Source organism: Canis aureus, chromosome 14 (assembly GCF_053574225.1).
Source record: "Canis aureus isolate CA01 chromosome 14, VMU_Caureus_v.1.0, whole genome shotgun sequence".
NCBI lineage: Eukaryota > Metazoa > Chordata > Mammalia > Carnivora > Canidae > Canis > Canis aureus.
This window is the reverse complement of record NC_135624.1, coordinates 57,807,075-57,824,284: the sequence shown is the minus strand read 5'-3', so window position 1 is coordinate 57,824,284 and position 17,210 is coordinate 57,807,075. Positions and strand designations below refer to the sequence as shown.

Genomic DNA, 17,210 nt, shown 5'->3' with positions numbered 1-17,210 from the left:
ATCAGTTGAAAATAACTATTACAGTAGCTTCATTCATATACCAGTAATCAGAAAATAAATATAAATTAAAACTGAATACATCTAAAGCTTATTTTAACATAAAGTATAATATTTTTAAGTGCTAAGAATTGCTCTAAATGAAATATAACTGTATAAGTTTCAAAAGCTTACAATGATATGGATATCAACAGTGTGCATTGTCTTCCAAAGTATTTTAAATTACATTTTCTAACACTGATTCAGGGAGGAAGGGAAACAGATTGTCATACTCCAAAGTCAAGAGGCATTTTAAGTGTTTTGTTTCTGATTCCTTGTTGAACAAAAATGTAACCCAAATTTATCATAATTTTGCATTTTCTCTCCATGACTGTGTGTTTTGTCACAGTTCTCTGTTATAAAATTACTTCTTTTGACAAATGTATTTTAATACCCTTTGACCAAAAGTATACTTATAGATAATAAGTTTACTTTATGTAGTGGAAAATATAGATATGGACTTAAGTAAATGCTTTTTTTTCTTACTTAAACATTTGCATAATTTTGTAAGCATAACATATTATTCATCAAGTCTTTCAAGAACTTCATTGTCTTGCCTGTGAGATCCTGTAGCCCGAGAAACAAAGTATAAAATGGTTCAATATCCATGTGTATAAGACATTGTGCTAGTCATTTTACATAGATTATCATCTTTAATATTCATAACAGACTAATCTCTATTATGCACATCAAAAATATAGATCATAAGATATTAAATAATCCAGTACGTATTCAGCTAGTGGTTGTCTGAACTCACTGCAAAGCTATTTATTCAATAACTTGTATTCTTAATCTCTGTGAGGAAATTGAATAGGAATCATCTCACCCTTTCTACTTGTGACCAGTGTGAGGGGTATATGTAATGATCTAATATCCAGAACAACATGAGGTGCTCTTTGTTCCAAAAAGATACAATTATTCATCCTTTTGTTATATACCATTAAATCATTGAACTGACATATGAACTTTAAACATATCTAAAATCACATGTATAATTATCCCTAATTGTTTATTTCAAGGCTATAATATAGAAGTTTTACCCAAAGTTAATTTTTATAAAAAAGTTAAGGTACTATTATTATTACTGTGAATCAGCATAAATTCAGAGAATATTTATACTAAGTCCTTTTTTCCAAATCATTTCAAAAACTCCAAAGACCAAGTAATCCTTGCAGGGGATTAGCCTACATTTTAAAGCTCCAGTGATCCAGATAATCTCTTTGGAGAATTCATCCCACTGCTTAGTGCTCCAAAGACAACATGGCATTTCTCTTAAAGAATAACATTATTATAGAAAAATTTTAAGAATAGAGAAACATCATATCCACTTATAAATATATTTTAAGATGGTACTCAAATAATTTCAGAAATAAACTGACTTTGCTTTAAATACATTTATTGGTTTTGATTTGTATGTTTAAATACATAAACCAATATATTCACAACTTAAATGCAAATATGACAGGCCCTTGTACACTACTCACTGTAAAATCCTAACAAGAGACTGTCCAATGAATTGATGAAAATGAAATCTCCAGATTGACAGTGATTTTTTTCCTAGAAAATAAGCCACAGAGAGGAGGCATACAAAATGGTACACCAAAAGAAAACATCTGAGTTTATTTTTCTCCCTTCTCCCACACAAGGCTAGAGAATCTATCTCTTTGAATATTTTAAATTCTTAATTACACAGCTGAGAATAAACAATCACTTTCAGAGTTCTGCATAGGTTCCAAAGGCTGGATGCTGAACAATAGATGGATGTTTAGAAATAGGACTACAGAGGGTTTGGTCCCAAATCAGAATTTTCCCTACATATTTACCCACTGGTATGTGAAGTAAAAATAGTTAAATGCTGATAATATGGCAGTATGGAAAATATATTGTAGTCTGCAATATATTGTAGTATATTGCAGTATGTCTGCAAATTGTTTGCTTTGTATTAAAAAATTAACATAATTAAAATTGTGGGTTGCCTGATGGTTTAGTTTCTATATGAGTGAGCTTAAATAAATAATAATGCTGATCTATCAAAAGTCATTAAGGAAAATGTGAAATTTAACTTATTAGGTTGGATTTCCTGGGAGGCAAGAAGAAAAATATGTGCAAATGTACTGGCAAGTCCCATCAACACTTTTGACAGTGTAAAAGAAATTGAAGAGTGTTGAGCCATGATGCAGACCCAACGGTCATGGACCGTTCTGGACCTGAAATAGCTTCAGAGTTCTCCCACCTTAAGGCAAATGTTCTGGGTCTTTGTACCCTACATGTACCTGTCATTGCGTGTAGGAGGCACCGTGGAGAGAGAGGAATGAGCTAGGTTAGATGGATTTTTTTCAGCCAAAAACAATTCTCAAGGAAGGTCTCAGTTTATAGCACAAAACCAATAACACTCCCTGCAGATGGAGGAATGAGCATTTCAATATGAAAGAGGATCTGGTGTGGGTATTACAGTATCGGCTGTGATCCTCCCTTGAAGTACCTAAGCCCATTTTATTGAGTTCTGGAAACTGTCTCCCCAGGATACTGGTTGGACTCTTTCTGGGAAAACTGCAAAAAGTAAGATACATAGGAGAAACTCTCACAGCTGATCTCAAAGTGGTAACAGTTATCACCTTTCAGCTTCACCCATTAGAGATTCCTCTAATCTGAAGTGGCACCTCTATGAGTATTAGTAACCTGGGGCCATGGTAACAAATTGCTACAAACTGGTGACTTACAACAACAGGAGTTTATTATCTTATAGTTGCAAAGGCTGCAAGTCTGAAATGAAGGTGTGGGCAGGGCCAGGCTACCTCCAAACGTTCTAGGCAAAAATCCCCCCCTTGCTTCTTCCAGATTCTGGTGGCTCCTGGCATTCTGGAGTAAAGACTAAGCAAACTCTCAGGAAGCAGTGTTAGCTGAGACCCTGTAGGCCGAAAAATAAATCCTTATGCAGAATAAGTCTTATTCACGGTCAAGATAAATCATTACCCATTCCATGTGGAAAGAATCCATATAAGTCACTTATCACAAAGTGGCTCCTAGAAGTTTTTGAGAGATGGAGTCATACTAAGGGCTCAGTATTTGTATTTGTCCCTGTTGATGGAAAGTAGGACACTACGGAGTCTCAGTAATTAGATTACCCTTGAGTAAGAGTCCACATTCTTGGGCTCATAAATATTCTCCATCCTTGCCACTGTGACTACTCTGTTTGTGAGTGCACTCCATTTATATAGGGGACTAATGACAGAGACTACCCAATGTCAACTTACTAAGACATTGTGCCTACTTGAATGTCTTCCATGTTGATGTTCTATGATGGATGTGTGATACAAAGGTCATGCTTTTGGTACCTTTTCATATTTCCACCTGTATGTCTCCTCTGTGGGTCTTCATGTCACCAAACTTTCAATCTTTTTCCTTTAGGCCATGGATTAATTTGGTAAGCTATTTACCAATGACCCTGAATCAGGTCATAGTCTTACATCTGGTCAATTCTCTCTCTACACCATATTCACTGCTTGGAACTATGCTTACCTGGAAGATATTTTTTTCTCCTCACTAGTCCTTCAGGCACACAAATGAATTATGCTATTTTATAATAGCAACCCATTTAAAAAATCTGTATACATATACAACAAACTAACTGATGTATGAATCAAAACTATTCTTTTTCTTCCTCTGTCAACTGGCCTAAAGAACGATCTCATGTGGTTTACATGTGACCTAAGCGAAGACCTCTGGCAGTACTGTGGTGGATGACATGGTCTACTGGAGTAATTTCTAATTAAAGATACAATATACTATGGCTTTCTCATGCTTCTACTTTTTTTCTGAGTATGACAAGAATGCAAAATCATGACCATTCTTTATTTGGGTCATTTCTCAAGGTTGTGTTTACATTAAAAACCTTGAAGATTGAGGTAATGTTTCTCCCAGAAGAAGAACCAAGCTTGCTTTGGAAAGAGCATTACAAAAGAGTGTTTTTGAAAGAGTGTTAACAAATTCAGTGTTTCTCAGATGTGATGCTGTACATTACGTGCAATAATCATCTACTTTCTGCATCATTCCTCCTGGACTTGAGGTAAGAGGAATCAATGCTAACGAGACTCATGCTGCTTATGGTACCTTGATTGAAAAACTCTTTTGCCTATGTGTCAGGAGTTTTGTGTCTTCCATCTATCATCAATAAAACAGTAATAGGTTAACTTATTAGATTGAAAGTAGTATAAAATGACTAGCCGCTGTCATTTGTTCATATAGCTCACATGTTCACTCTTTCTCTGCTTATGATAAATCCAGAACTTTTATCATCTGTTAGATTGCTGATGGACCCAAATAAGCATACTTTTTTGTCTACATCACAACTCTTTCAATAGGGCACTCTGACTACATGGTCACTTCATTTTCCACAGTTATGTGCTCTCTCTTGATATAGAGGCAGTTGCATACCAGATCATGTTAATCAAGCAGTATTTGTATGTTTGGCATAAATAATTTAGACTTGTACCAAACCTAAATGAGTAATGGATATGTGGAGGGTAGAGGTGGGAGGGTGTGTATCTGCTCACATGCAGTACTGAATCTTCATTTAGAAAAAAAAAAAGTTAATGAAAGGCACACTTAGAAGAATATATATATATATATATATATATATATATATATACACACAAACTAGCAAGTTTGTGGAATCAATGAATCTTAAAAGCAGAAATTTCAATGCATACTCTCCAGAGGTTCACTGATTAATATGTATATCTTACTTAGAGCATTTGAAAAGTAGAACCTATCTTAATTCATGTTATAATAAACAAAAATTTCCCTTAATACAAATGCTCATTTCATCAATATAATGAAGTTTGCTATCTTCATGGTGTTGATTTCTGAAAGTTATATTGCCTTTTCTTTTTTTGTAATCATGTATCTACCTTTACTTCAAATCTTATACTTGTGCTAAGAAGTCCTACATTTTTTATTTCCAATGAGTTTTCTACTCATAATTTTAAGTATAGATGACAAATAGCAAAGTTAGACTAGTAGTACTAGGAGAAAGAAATCACAACTCTAACAAGACAGTGGGAGAAGACATCAAGTAGTAAACAAATAGTACATGCTGCATGCTTCCAATTATACAAAATTCTAGAAAATGTAAACTACTATATAGCGACAGAAAGCAGAGTAATGGTTGCTTGAAAATGAGGAAGGGAACAGGGAGAGATTAGAGGAGGGAAGAACTTTTGGGAACATGATAGATATATTTTTTGTTTTGACTGTAGCAACGATTTTGGAGACATCAACATCTACATCTATATCTATAAATTATTATTCAATATGTACAGTTTATTTTTGACAGTTTGCCTCAGACAAAAAATATATAAAAATTTACAAACTTAAATGTTCTTTCAACCTAGAGACCATTTTTTTTCTTTTTCTCAATAACCATGAATCAAGTGATGACAAGAATGTCAAAGATAAATGATTTCTCAGTATCGAAGTTGAAGGAGAAGTATCAATCACTATGCAGATAAGGTCAGCTTCATTTCAGATGCCTAATGAATTAATGGTACTAAAACTTAAGACAGTATGTAGATACAGAACAGTGCAAGCTCTGATAAATACAGTTAAAAGGGACGTCTGGGTGGCTCAGCAGTTGAGTGTCTACCTTTGGCTCAGGTCATGATCCTGGGATCTGGGATCGAGTCCCATATCTGTCATGGAGCCAGCTTCTCCCTCTGCCTGTATCTCTGCCTCTCTCTTTATGTCTCATGAATAAATAAATAAATATTTTTTTAAAAATACAGTTAAAAACAGCAATGTAAAACTTGAAACTATTCACTAATGGATCAATAATACTTATCTAATTCATTTAAAGTAGGTTTTGAATAAGCTTTTAAATGTAGGTAGACTTGCAAAATGATAAAGAAAGTACATATACAAAAAAGACTGTTTTTTTTTGTTTTGTTTTGTTTTTACTCAAAATGTATCGCTTGCTACATTCCTGGCAATGTTTTAGGCATTGAGATAGCAGGGAAGAAAACAAAACAAAACAAAAGAGCCTCCATGACTTTAAAGAATCAATTTATTTCTTTATCTGTGTATTTATTTTAGAGATTTTATTTATTCATTTGAGAGAGAGAGAGCATAAGCAGTGGGAAGAGCAAAGGGAGAAGGAGAAGTAGAACACCCGGCAAGGAGGGAGCCCAGCTTGGGGCTAGATCCTGGTATCTAATGATTAAGATATACACATATTTTTAATTCCATGTACAAATGTTATTATGTGACATTTGCCCTTTTTGTGTGACTTATTTCACTTTGCATAATAACCTCTAGGCTCATCTATGTGTCATGAGTGGCAAAAAAATATATAGATGTAAACACCACATATTCTTTATCCTTTGGTCTATGTATAGACACTTAGGTTTCTTCCATGTCTCAGCAATCAGAAATAATGCTGCAATAAAATCAAGGTGCATATATCTTTTCAAATTAATCTTTTTGTTTTCTTCAGATAAATACTCAGAAGCAAAATTGCTGGATTGTGTGGTATTTCTTTTCTCTTTCGAAATTTATTTATTTGAGAGAGGGAGTATGTGCAAGCACATGCACACACAGAGTGAGAAAAAAGGCCAGAGTGAGAAGGAAAGAGAATCTTAATCATTAGATTATCTTTCCTCTGACTTATATTTCATATGATCTTTAGGAAAAAATTCTAAAACGAAAAGATAAAGCAAAATACAATAACATCCTAACATGCACATATTAACTTTTATAAGATATGATATGACTTCTATGTCTCTATGATATATTGTATTTTCTACGACTTTGTGACAACTGTGAATATCGTTTCAATCTCTTTATTTCCATAGATATATGTTCACCTAATAGTTTATATTCGTCACCATTTTCACTTATATTTTCCAGGAAATACTGTAGTTAGAGGGCACAGTGTTTTATTTCTATGTATTATTTTCACAAATACTTAGAAAAACAAGGTAGAAATATAACTAAGGAGGAAACTTGTTAGAGCTATCCTGTAACTTACTAGCATTTCATATCTCACTTTTCTCTTGTGTTATAGTTGAAATAGATTAATGGAATCCCTCCTGCAGTTATGTACTCCATCTATATTGAAAAGGTAATGAGAAACTGTCTCTGTGATCAATTTTCAGATTTTCTATAAATAAATTTATAAATTTCTATAAATTTTCTATAAATATAAAAAAAATTCAGATTTTCTATAAATAAATCGTTTCCTTACGATTTTATTCTACAAAAAATGAAATTAATTTTCAGTGCAATTCATTTTAGTGTGTTTTCTTAGGCAGTAAATGCTAACTGAATCAATCATTTAAGGGAATTAATTTTAAAACTGCACCCAAATTCTGCAATAGACCTTTAAATAGTGACTTTTCCTAGATTTCTTCCTTACTATTGATTATAATACTATGTAATTATAATCAGACAAAAATCCAGGATATACAGAAGCATTATAAGACTAGGAAATCAGGGATCCCTGGGTGGCGCAGCGGTTTGGCGCCTGCCTTTGGCTCAGGGTGAGATCCTGGAGACCCAGGATCGAATCCCACATCGGGCTCCTGGTGCATGGAGCCTGCTTCTCCCTCTGCCTGTGTCTCTGCCTCTCTCTCTCTCTCTCTCTCTGTGACTATCATAAATAAATAAAAATTAAAAAAAAAAATTAAGACTAGGAAATCAAAGAAAACCAAGACCTGTAAGCACTGACTTCCAGTTAACAGTGGGGCACTGAACTTCTGTTCAATATATTTTTCTTTTTTCCTCACCTAAATTTACTTAAAAAATGAATAGAGAAATCAAAAGCATAACCTAAATGACAAATATTTAGAAAGGAAAGTTTATGACTCTTGACTCACAGATAACCTATAGCAAAGTTAGAAAAATTAAAGAACTAAATATCAAGTACCTATAGAGGGAATGCCAATAAGATTATGACAATCTGTCACAGAACCAACGACAGGTGCAGATATGGAAAGCATCATGAAATGTGAATGGTTGAGGAGAGACATGATAAAGAAAAAAGACGATTTGGTCAAAATTCTCCAAAAGATATATGTCCCCAAATGCCTTTGTCCAGTTTATTAGTGTAAATAAACAGACTCCAACCCTGAACAGCTCTTTTATACTATGTAGAATTTGGAGCAGAAATGGTCCATTCCATGAAATAAAGACACAGAAGAAGACAAGAAAAATCATATATTTTCAAGAATGTGAGGAATTTGAAAGGTTTCTTAGTGAAAGGTGCCCTGGTCCTTATGTTATCAGAATGACAAGATCCAAAATTTGTCGATGGATTATTACAAATAATATGCTCATGATCATAGAGTTTTCAGTAATTGGTCTGAGTGCTTCTTGAGAAACAAAGACTGAAAAGGAATGCCAAATATTTAATGAAACTATATGTCCCCATATACATTTTATTTTATTATTTTATTTTTTTTAAGATTTTATTTATTTATTCATGAGATACACAAAGAGAGAGAGGCAGAGACACAGGTAGGGGGAGAAGCAGGCTCCTTGCAGGGAGTCCAATGCGGGACTGGACCCCAGGTCTCCAGGATCACACCCTGGGCTGAAGGCGGCACTATGCCCCTGAGCCACCTGGGTTGCCCTACTTCCATATTGCTACAATCACAGGTCCTAGATATATTTTCCACTTCTAGATTCCCCTCAATATACTCAACTTAATTTTGGGAGATAGACAAGATATGTTTTTCTTGCTTTCTATTTTTTGTTTTCTCTGCCTCATTTTGTTGTACAATGGCGGGAGTTAATACCTTATAAAACATGACCAGTATGCACCCAGAACCAAGTGGTACACCGTGCTGGTTCATTCTGTGAAATTCCTCATTCTCATTCTGTCTCTTCTTTTATCTCATTTATGTTTTGGTGGTCAATGGTGGGCCCTCTACAAGGATTTCGGGTTTATGTAAATTTGGGACTGAATATCTTCTAACATACAGAGCTTAATATACTCAGAAACAAGAGGAACACCCTCTAGAACACCTCAGGTAAACTACATTCTCCCTCCCCTACAACTGTGTCACAACCACCATTTCCCAGTCCCCCCTCCTTTTTTCTCTTCTTTTCCTTTTTTTTTTTTCTTTTTTCTTTTTTTTCTCTCTCTTCTTCTTTAGGATTCCTGGCCTTTTATTTTTTTTACTACTTTGTTTTAAAATTTGTTTTTCATTTTAGTGGTCCTTTTGTTTTATTTCATTCTGATCTTTGTTTTCAATTTCTGGTCTCTGACCTTGGCAGAATCATCTAAGGTGAAATTTACTTAGATCATGGTTGATATTCTTGACTCAGCCTGCTCATGCAGCCAATCTGCACTGAGCAAAATGACTGGAAAGAAGAACTCACGACAAAAGAAAGAATCAGAAACAGTATTCTCTGCCACAGAGTTACAGAATTTGGAGTACAATTTGATGTCAGAAAGCCAATTCAGAAGCACAATTATAAAGCTACTGGTGGCTCTGGAAAATAGCATAAAGGATTAAAGAGACTTCATGACTGCAGAATATAGATCTAATCAGGCCAAAATTAAAAATCAATTAAATGCGTTGCAATCCAAACTAGAGGTCCCAACAACAAGGGTTAATGAGGTAGAAGAAAGAGTGAGTGACATAGAAGACAAGTGGATGGCAAGGAAGGAAGCTGAGGAAAAAAGAGAAAAACAATTAAAAGACCATGAGAAAGGTTAAGAGAAATAAATGACAGCCTCAGAAGGAAAAATCTACGTATAATTGGGGTTTTAGAGGGCGCCAAGAGGGACAGAGGACCAGAAAGCATATTTGAACAAATCATAGCTGGGAACTTCCCTAATTTGGGGAGGGAAACAGACATTCAGATCCAGGAGATAGAGAGATTCCCCCCGTAAAATCAACAAAAACCGTTCAATACATCGACATTTAATAGTGAAACTTGCAAATTCCAAAGATAAAGAGAAAATCCTTTAAACAGCAAGAGACAAGAGATCCCTAACTTATATGGGGAGAACTAGTAGATTAACGCAGACCTCTCCACAGAGACCTGGCAAGCCAGAAAGGGCTGGCAGGATATATTCAGGGTCCTAAATGAGAAGAACATGCAGCCAAGAATACTCTATCCAGCAAGGCTCTCATTCAGAATAGAAGGAGAGATAAAGAGCTTCCAAGATAGGCAGAAACTGAAAGAATATGTGACCACAAACCAGCTCTGCAAGAAATATTAAGGGGGACTCTGTAAAAGAAAGAGGATGCCCAAAGAAATAAGCCACAAAAAGAGGGACTGAATAGGTTTTATGATGACACTAAATGCATATCTTTCAATAGTAACTCTGAATGTGAATGGGCTAAATGATCTCATCAAAAGACGCAGGGTTTCAGACTGGATAAAAATGCAAGACCCATCTATTTGCTGTCTACAAGAGACTCATTTAGACCTAAGGACACATACAGGCTGAAAATGAAAGGTTGTAGAACAATTTTCCATTCAAATGGTCCTCAAAAGAAAGCTGGGCTAGCAATCTTCATATCACATAAATTAAAGTTTATCCTAATACTGTAGTAAGAGATGAAGAGGGACACTCTATCATACTTAAAGGATCTATCCAACAAGAGGACCTAACATTCATGAATATTTATGCCCCTAATGTGGGAGCTGCCAAGTATATCAATTACTAACCAAGGTAAACACATACTTAGATAATATTACACTAATACTGGGAAACTTCAACACGGTGCTATCTGCAAATGACAGATTTTCTAAGCACAACATCTCCAAGAAACAAGAGCTTTAAATGATACACCTGACCAGATGGATTTCACAAATATTTGCAGAACTTTACCTCCAAACACAACTGAATACACATTCTTCTCAAGTGCACATGGAATTTTCTCCAGGATACTCCACATATTGGGTCACAAACCAGGTCTTTTTTTTCTTTTTTTTTTTAATTTTTATTTATTGATGATAGTCACAGAGAGAGAGAGAGAAGCAGAGACACAGGCAGAGGGAGAAGCAGGCTCCATGCACCGGGAGCCTGATGTGGGACTCGATCCCGGGTCTCCAGGATCACACCCTGGGCCAAAGGCAGGCGCCAAACCGCTGCGCCACCCAGGGAGCTCACAAACCAGGTCTTAACCGATACCAAAAGATTGGGATCGTCCCCTGCATATTTTCAGACCATAATGCTTTGAAACTTGAGCTCAATCACAAGAAAAAAATTGGAAGAAATTCAAATACATGGAGGTTAAAGAGCATCCTGCTAAGAGATGAAAGGGTCAACCAGGAAATTAGAGAAGAACTAAAAAGATTCATGGAAACTAATGAGAACGAAGATAGAACCATTCAAAATCTTTGGGATACAGCAAAAGCAGTCCTGAGAGGGAAATACATTGCAATACAAGCATCCCTCAAAAAAATTGGAAAAAATTCAGATATATAGCTAACCTCACACTAAAGGAACTGGATAAAGAACAGTGAATAAAACCTACACCAAGCAGAAGAAGAGAGTTAATAAAGATTGGAGCAGAACTCAATGAAATAGAGACCAGAAGAACTGTGGAACAGATCAACAAAACCAGCAGTTGGTTCTTTGAAAGAAATAATAAGATAGATAAACCATAAGGCAGCCTTACTAAAAACAAAAGAGAAAAGATTCAAATTAATAAAATCCCCATAAAAAGAGGAGAGATCACAACCAACACCAAGGAAATACAAACGATTTAAAAAACATATTATGAGCAGCTATATGCCAATAAGTTAGGCAATCTAGAAGAAATGGACACATTTCTGGAAAACCACAAACTACCAAAAATGGAACAGGAAGAAATAGAAAACCTGAACAAGCCAATAACCAGGGAGGAAATTGAAGCAGTCATCAAAAAGTCCAGGGCCAGATGGCTCCCCACAGGAATTCTATCAAACGTTTAAAGAAGAAACAATATCTATTCAACTAAAGTTGTTCCGAAAGATAGAAAGGGATGGAATACTTCCAAACTCGTTCTATGAGGCCAGCATCATCTTAATTCCAAAACCAAAGACCCCACCATAAAGGAGTATTATAGACCAATATCCCTGATGAACACAGATGCAAAAATTCTCAACAAGATACTAGCCAATAGAATACAACAGTACATTGAGAAGATTATTCACCATGACCAAGTAGGATTTATCCCAGGGATGCAAGGCTGGTTCAACAGTCATAAAGCAATCAATATGACAGATCATATCAACAAGAGAAAAACAAGAACCATATGATCCTCCCGATAGATACAGAGCAAGCTTTTGACAAAATACAGCATCCATTCCTGATCAAAACTCTTCAGAGTGTAGGGATAGAGGGAACATTCCTCAGCATCTTAAAAGCCATCTATGAAAAGCCCACAGCAAATATCATTCTCAATGGGGAAACATTGGGAGCCTTTCCCCTAAGATCAGGAACATGACAAGGATGTCCACTCTCACCACTGCCATTCAACATAGTACTAGAAGTCTTAGCCTCAGCAATCAGACAACAAAATGAAATAAAAAGCATTCCAATTGGCAAAGAAGTCAAACTCTCCCTCTTTACAGATGGCATGATACTGTACGTAGAAAACCCCAGAGACTCCACCCCAAGATTGCTAGAACACATACAGCAATTCGGCAGTGTGGTAGGATACAAAATCAATGCCGAGAAATCAGTGGCATTACTGTACACTAACAATGAGACTGAAGAAAGAAAATTAAGAAGCCAATCCCATTTACAATTTCACCCAAAAGTATAAGATACCTAGGAATAAACCTAACCAAAGAGGTGAAGTATCTATACACTGAAAACTACAGAACACTTCTGTAAGAAATTGAGGGATACACAAAGAGATGAAAAATATTCCATGCTTATAGATTGGAAGAATTAATATTGTGAAAATGTCAATGCTACCCAGGGCAATTTACACATTTAATGCAATCCCTATCAAAATACCATGGACTTAAAAAAAAATACCATGGACTTTCTTCAGAGAGTTGGAACGAAACATCTTCAGATTTGCGCAGAATCAGAAAAAGACCCCGAATAGTCAAGGGAATATAGAAAAGGAAAACCAGGGTTGGGGGCATCACAATGCTGGATTTTAAGTTGTACTACAAAGCTATGATTATCAAGACAGTGTGGTACTGGCACAAAAACATACACATAGATCAATGTAACAGAATAGAGAACCCAGAAATGGGACCTCAACTCTATGGTCAACTAATATTCGACAAAGCAGGAAAGACTATCCATGGGAAAAATGACAGTCTCTTCCATAAATGGTGCTGGGAAAATTGGACAGCCATGTGCAGAAGAATGAAACTAGACCATTCTCTTACATCAGACAAGATAGACTCAAAATGGATGAAATATCTAAATGTGAGACTAGAATCCATCAAAGTCCTAGAGAAGAACACAGGCAACTTCCTTTTTGAACTTGGCCACAGTAACTTCTTGCAAGATACATCTATGAAGGCAACGGAAACAAAAGCAAAAATGAGATATTGGGACTTAATCAAGATAAAAAGCTTCTGCACAGCAAAAGAAACAGTCAACAAAATTAAAAGACAACCTACAAAATGGGAGAAGATACTTGCAAATGACCTATCAGATAAAGGGCTAGTATCCAAGATGTATAAAGAACATATTAAACTCAACAGCAAAGAAACAAACAATCCAATCATGAAATGGGCAAAAGACATGAAGAGAAATCTCACAGAGGAAGACATAGACATGGCCAACAAGCACATGAGAAAATGCTCTGCATCACTTGCCATCAGGGAAATACAAATCAAAACCACAATGAAATACCACCTCACACCAGTGAGAACGGTGAACATTATCAAGACAGAAAACCACAAATGTTGGAGAGGATGTGGAGAAAGGGGAACCCTCTTGCACTGTTGGTGGGAATGTGAACTGGTGCAGCCACTCTGGAACACTGTGTGGAGGTTCCTCAAAGAGTTGAAAATAGACCTGCCCTACAACCCAGCAATTGCACTGTTGGGGATTTACCCCAAAGATACAGATGCAATGAAACACTGGGACACCTGCACCCCGATGTTTCTAGCAGCAATGTCCACAATAGCCAAACTGTGGAAGGAGCCTCGGTGTCCATCAAAAGATGAATGGATAAAGAAGCTGTGGTTTATGTATACAATGGAATATTCCTCAGCCATTAGAAACCAGAAATACCCACCATTTGCTTCGACATGGATGGAACTGGAGGGTATTATGCTGAGTCAAGTAAGTCAATCAGAGAAGGACAATCATTATATGGTTTCACTCATATGGGGAATATTAAAAATAGTGAAAGGGATTATAGGGGAAAGGAGGGGAACTGAGTGGGAAATATCAGAAAGGGTGACAAAACATGAGAGACTCCTAACTCTGGGAAACGAACAAGGGGTAATGGAAAGGAGGTGGGTGGGGGGATGGGAGGATGGGCACTTAGGGGGTTACTTGATGGGATGAGCACTGGTTGTTATGCTATATGTTGGCAAATCGAACTCCAATAAAAAATATACAAAAAAAAAAATCCTAAAAAGAAAAAAAAAAAGAAAATTGTTTCCAAATTTATATTTTGTAATTAGAAAACTGGTCTCTCAAATATTATGTTTATGACATTTTAGACATGAAAGAAAAAAAGAAATATATATTTCCTTGCTTTAAATTTCTCATCTCTTAGAGAAATTTTCAAAATATTTTTCAATACCAGATTTTTTTTGCTATTTAAATAGTAAGGTGTCCATTTTCATTTCAAAATAATTGTTTTGTGTAAGTTATTGGGGGATTTGGATAAAATAGATCTACCAGATGCGATAAGAGTTGCAGCTGAGCATTGATTAAATGGGGTTTCAATATACCAATATAATCAAGATACCAGTCAATATGCCATAAATATACATATATCCAATTTTGTATGTATTTGTATACATTCAAATTTTTCACAATAAAAAATTATATCTTGCTTCTTTCTTCCCTTCTAATCTATCTCTGTTTCTAATTTGTGTATAACATAAAAGACATAGTGTAAATGTTAAAATATTAACTTTTAAAGAAGCATGAAAAGAAAATATAATTTAACTGACAATGACAAAGTTTAGAGGTAGTGGTATGTAAGTTAGATTTGAAGGCTAAGTTGAAAGTGTAGAGAAAAACACAACCAAGACATGACAGTAGAAATCGAATTTAGAGAAGTAGTTAAACCACGATGATTTGGGGTAAGTCAGTGGGGAAAAGATTCAATAAATAACACTCTTCCCTCAATCAAATTATAAAATGATTGAGAAATAACACAAAGAAAATGTGAGGAACCAACATATCTCCTTCAACACATATCAAGTGAGATTCATATAGCGCTTTCTGTGAAGTTCACTTCTGGATCTTTCATCTCTAGAACAGTGCTATACATAGTAGATGACTGATGAATAATTAATGTGTGAAAAATGGCAATATTAATGAATTGAAGGATGAAAAACAGCTGATTTTGATCTACAACCTCAGAGATTCCCAATATTAAAACTCAGAATTATATAGACTTAGTTATCAAAATAGAGGCCACAATGAACTGGAATTAAATTTTATAATGCATAGGAACAAAAGAGAAAACATAATTCCATGTATGTAGCCTGATCTTCACAGAAAAAAAGAAGCCAGTGGGCTATATATGATGAGTTTCTTCTAATGAATGTATCAAGATAATTCATTACTTCACCCTGGAGAATGTGTGTGAGAACAGCCAAAGATATAAATTATTCATTATCTCTCCACATGGAAGAAAACCAGGTTAACACCACATATCTCTGCTTTGATTGTTAAAAGTAAAATACTGTGGCTACATATGTGAGATCTTGGGTGGTTGGGGATGAGGGGCAGTACTGAATTGAATCTATTTCCAGAGGATATTAAGTTTGATGCTAGAATTTTATGCTTTGTTTAGGTAGGAAATGGAATGGTTCTCAAAAATTTCTGAAAAATGCAGACTCATGATCATTTTTATGACATTAATTCTGTTTGCAATAACCTTTCCATTTCTAAACCTAAAGCTTACATTTTTTATTACTTACTTTTTTTTTTTCTAAAGTAATGAAGTTCAGTGACTTTTTTCTTGCTATTGGGTTTTTCTGTTTACATTTTTTTAAGTAGTGAAATTCAGTGACATGTTGTTACTATTGTTTTGCTTTTTTTCCATACCTTCACTATATCACAGTTTGGAACCATGCCCTGTTGATTCCACATATGAAATATATTCCCATATTTCTTTGTTTTTCCACACTGAAGGCTACAATCGCTATCAGCCCTCCATCCATGTTTTCTTGTACTAATAAAATGGTCTATTTGCCTACCTTTATGTTTTTAGACTCTCCTTATTAATTCTCTGCTTTGTTTTCAGTTATATTTTTAAAACTCAATTCTAGGGATGTCTGGGTGACTCATGGATTGAGCGCCTGCCTTCGGCCCAGGGTGTGATCCTAAAGCCTCAGAATCAAGTCCCACATCAGGCTCCCTGCTTCTCTGCCTATGTCTCTGCCTCTTTCTTTCTCAGTGTCTCTCATGAATAAATAAATAAAAATAAATTAAAAAATAAAAACTCAATTCTAATTATGTAACTACTTTTCTGACTTGAAAAATTCATCAACTGCTGAATTCAGTCCAAATTTCCTACTTGCCATTAATTGTGTGCATGATCTTAAACTTTATTTTTAGATTCACCTTCTGCTACTGTTCCCGCTACACATTAAAGTGTAAGAGCATTTGTCCTATAACTGTGCAAATTGTTTATTTTTGTACTCTGTTTTCTGACAAAATATAACTTTGTTTACATAGCTATTTCTACATTTTGCTAGGTAAAGATACATACAAAAAATGGTGGGACGGTTTAGAAACAAAGTATGATGAAAGTGGTTATTTTGAAATTGGAAAACTTTTTTTGACATGTATTGATATACTTTATGTGTTATGAGCTAGAGAATCCATTCTGTGGCTGAGAGATTATGCCATTTCATATTATCACCTGAAACCAGATTCCTTTAACCATTCTGAATCAAAAATCCTTTGAAACCATAAATTTTGAAATAATCTTTGCAAAGAATAACGGAATTCCCCCTTTCATTCAGTCAGAGCTGCTAAATGCTTTTACAATAAGGATTCTTTCCACTAC

The 17,210-nt window shown here is 35.2% G+C and overlaps 1 long non-coding RNA gene across 3 annotated transcripts in view; it reads left to right on the top strand.

Annotated features, from left to right (window-relative positions):
• Positions 1 to 16,794, top strand: part of LOC144282968 (uncharacterized) — a 31,219-nt gene extending 14,425 nt beyond the window's left edge. Inside the window, exons 2-5 of one of the 3 annotated variants that reach the window (XR_013351375.1) lie at positions 3,909 to 4,102; positions 5,470 to 5,547; positions 7,097 to 7,153; positions 16,757 to 16,794. This is a non-coding gene — a long non-coding RNA (uncharacterized LOC144282968). Of the gene's footprint in view, positions 1 to 3,908; positions 4,103 to 5,469; positions 5,548 to 7,096; positions 7,154 to 8,966; positions 9,061 to 16,756 lie in introns of those variants that run through there. The other 2 variants (XR_013351374.1, XR_013351376.1) reach the window with 2 other exon arrangements.
• Positions 16,795 to 17,210: the final 416 nt, after the last annotated feature.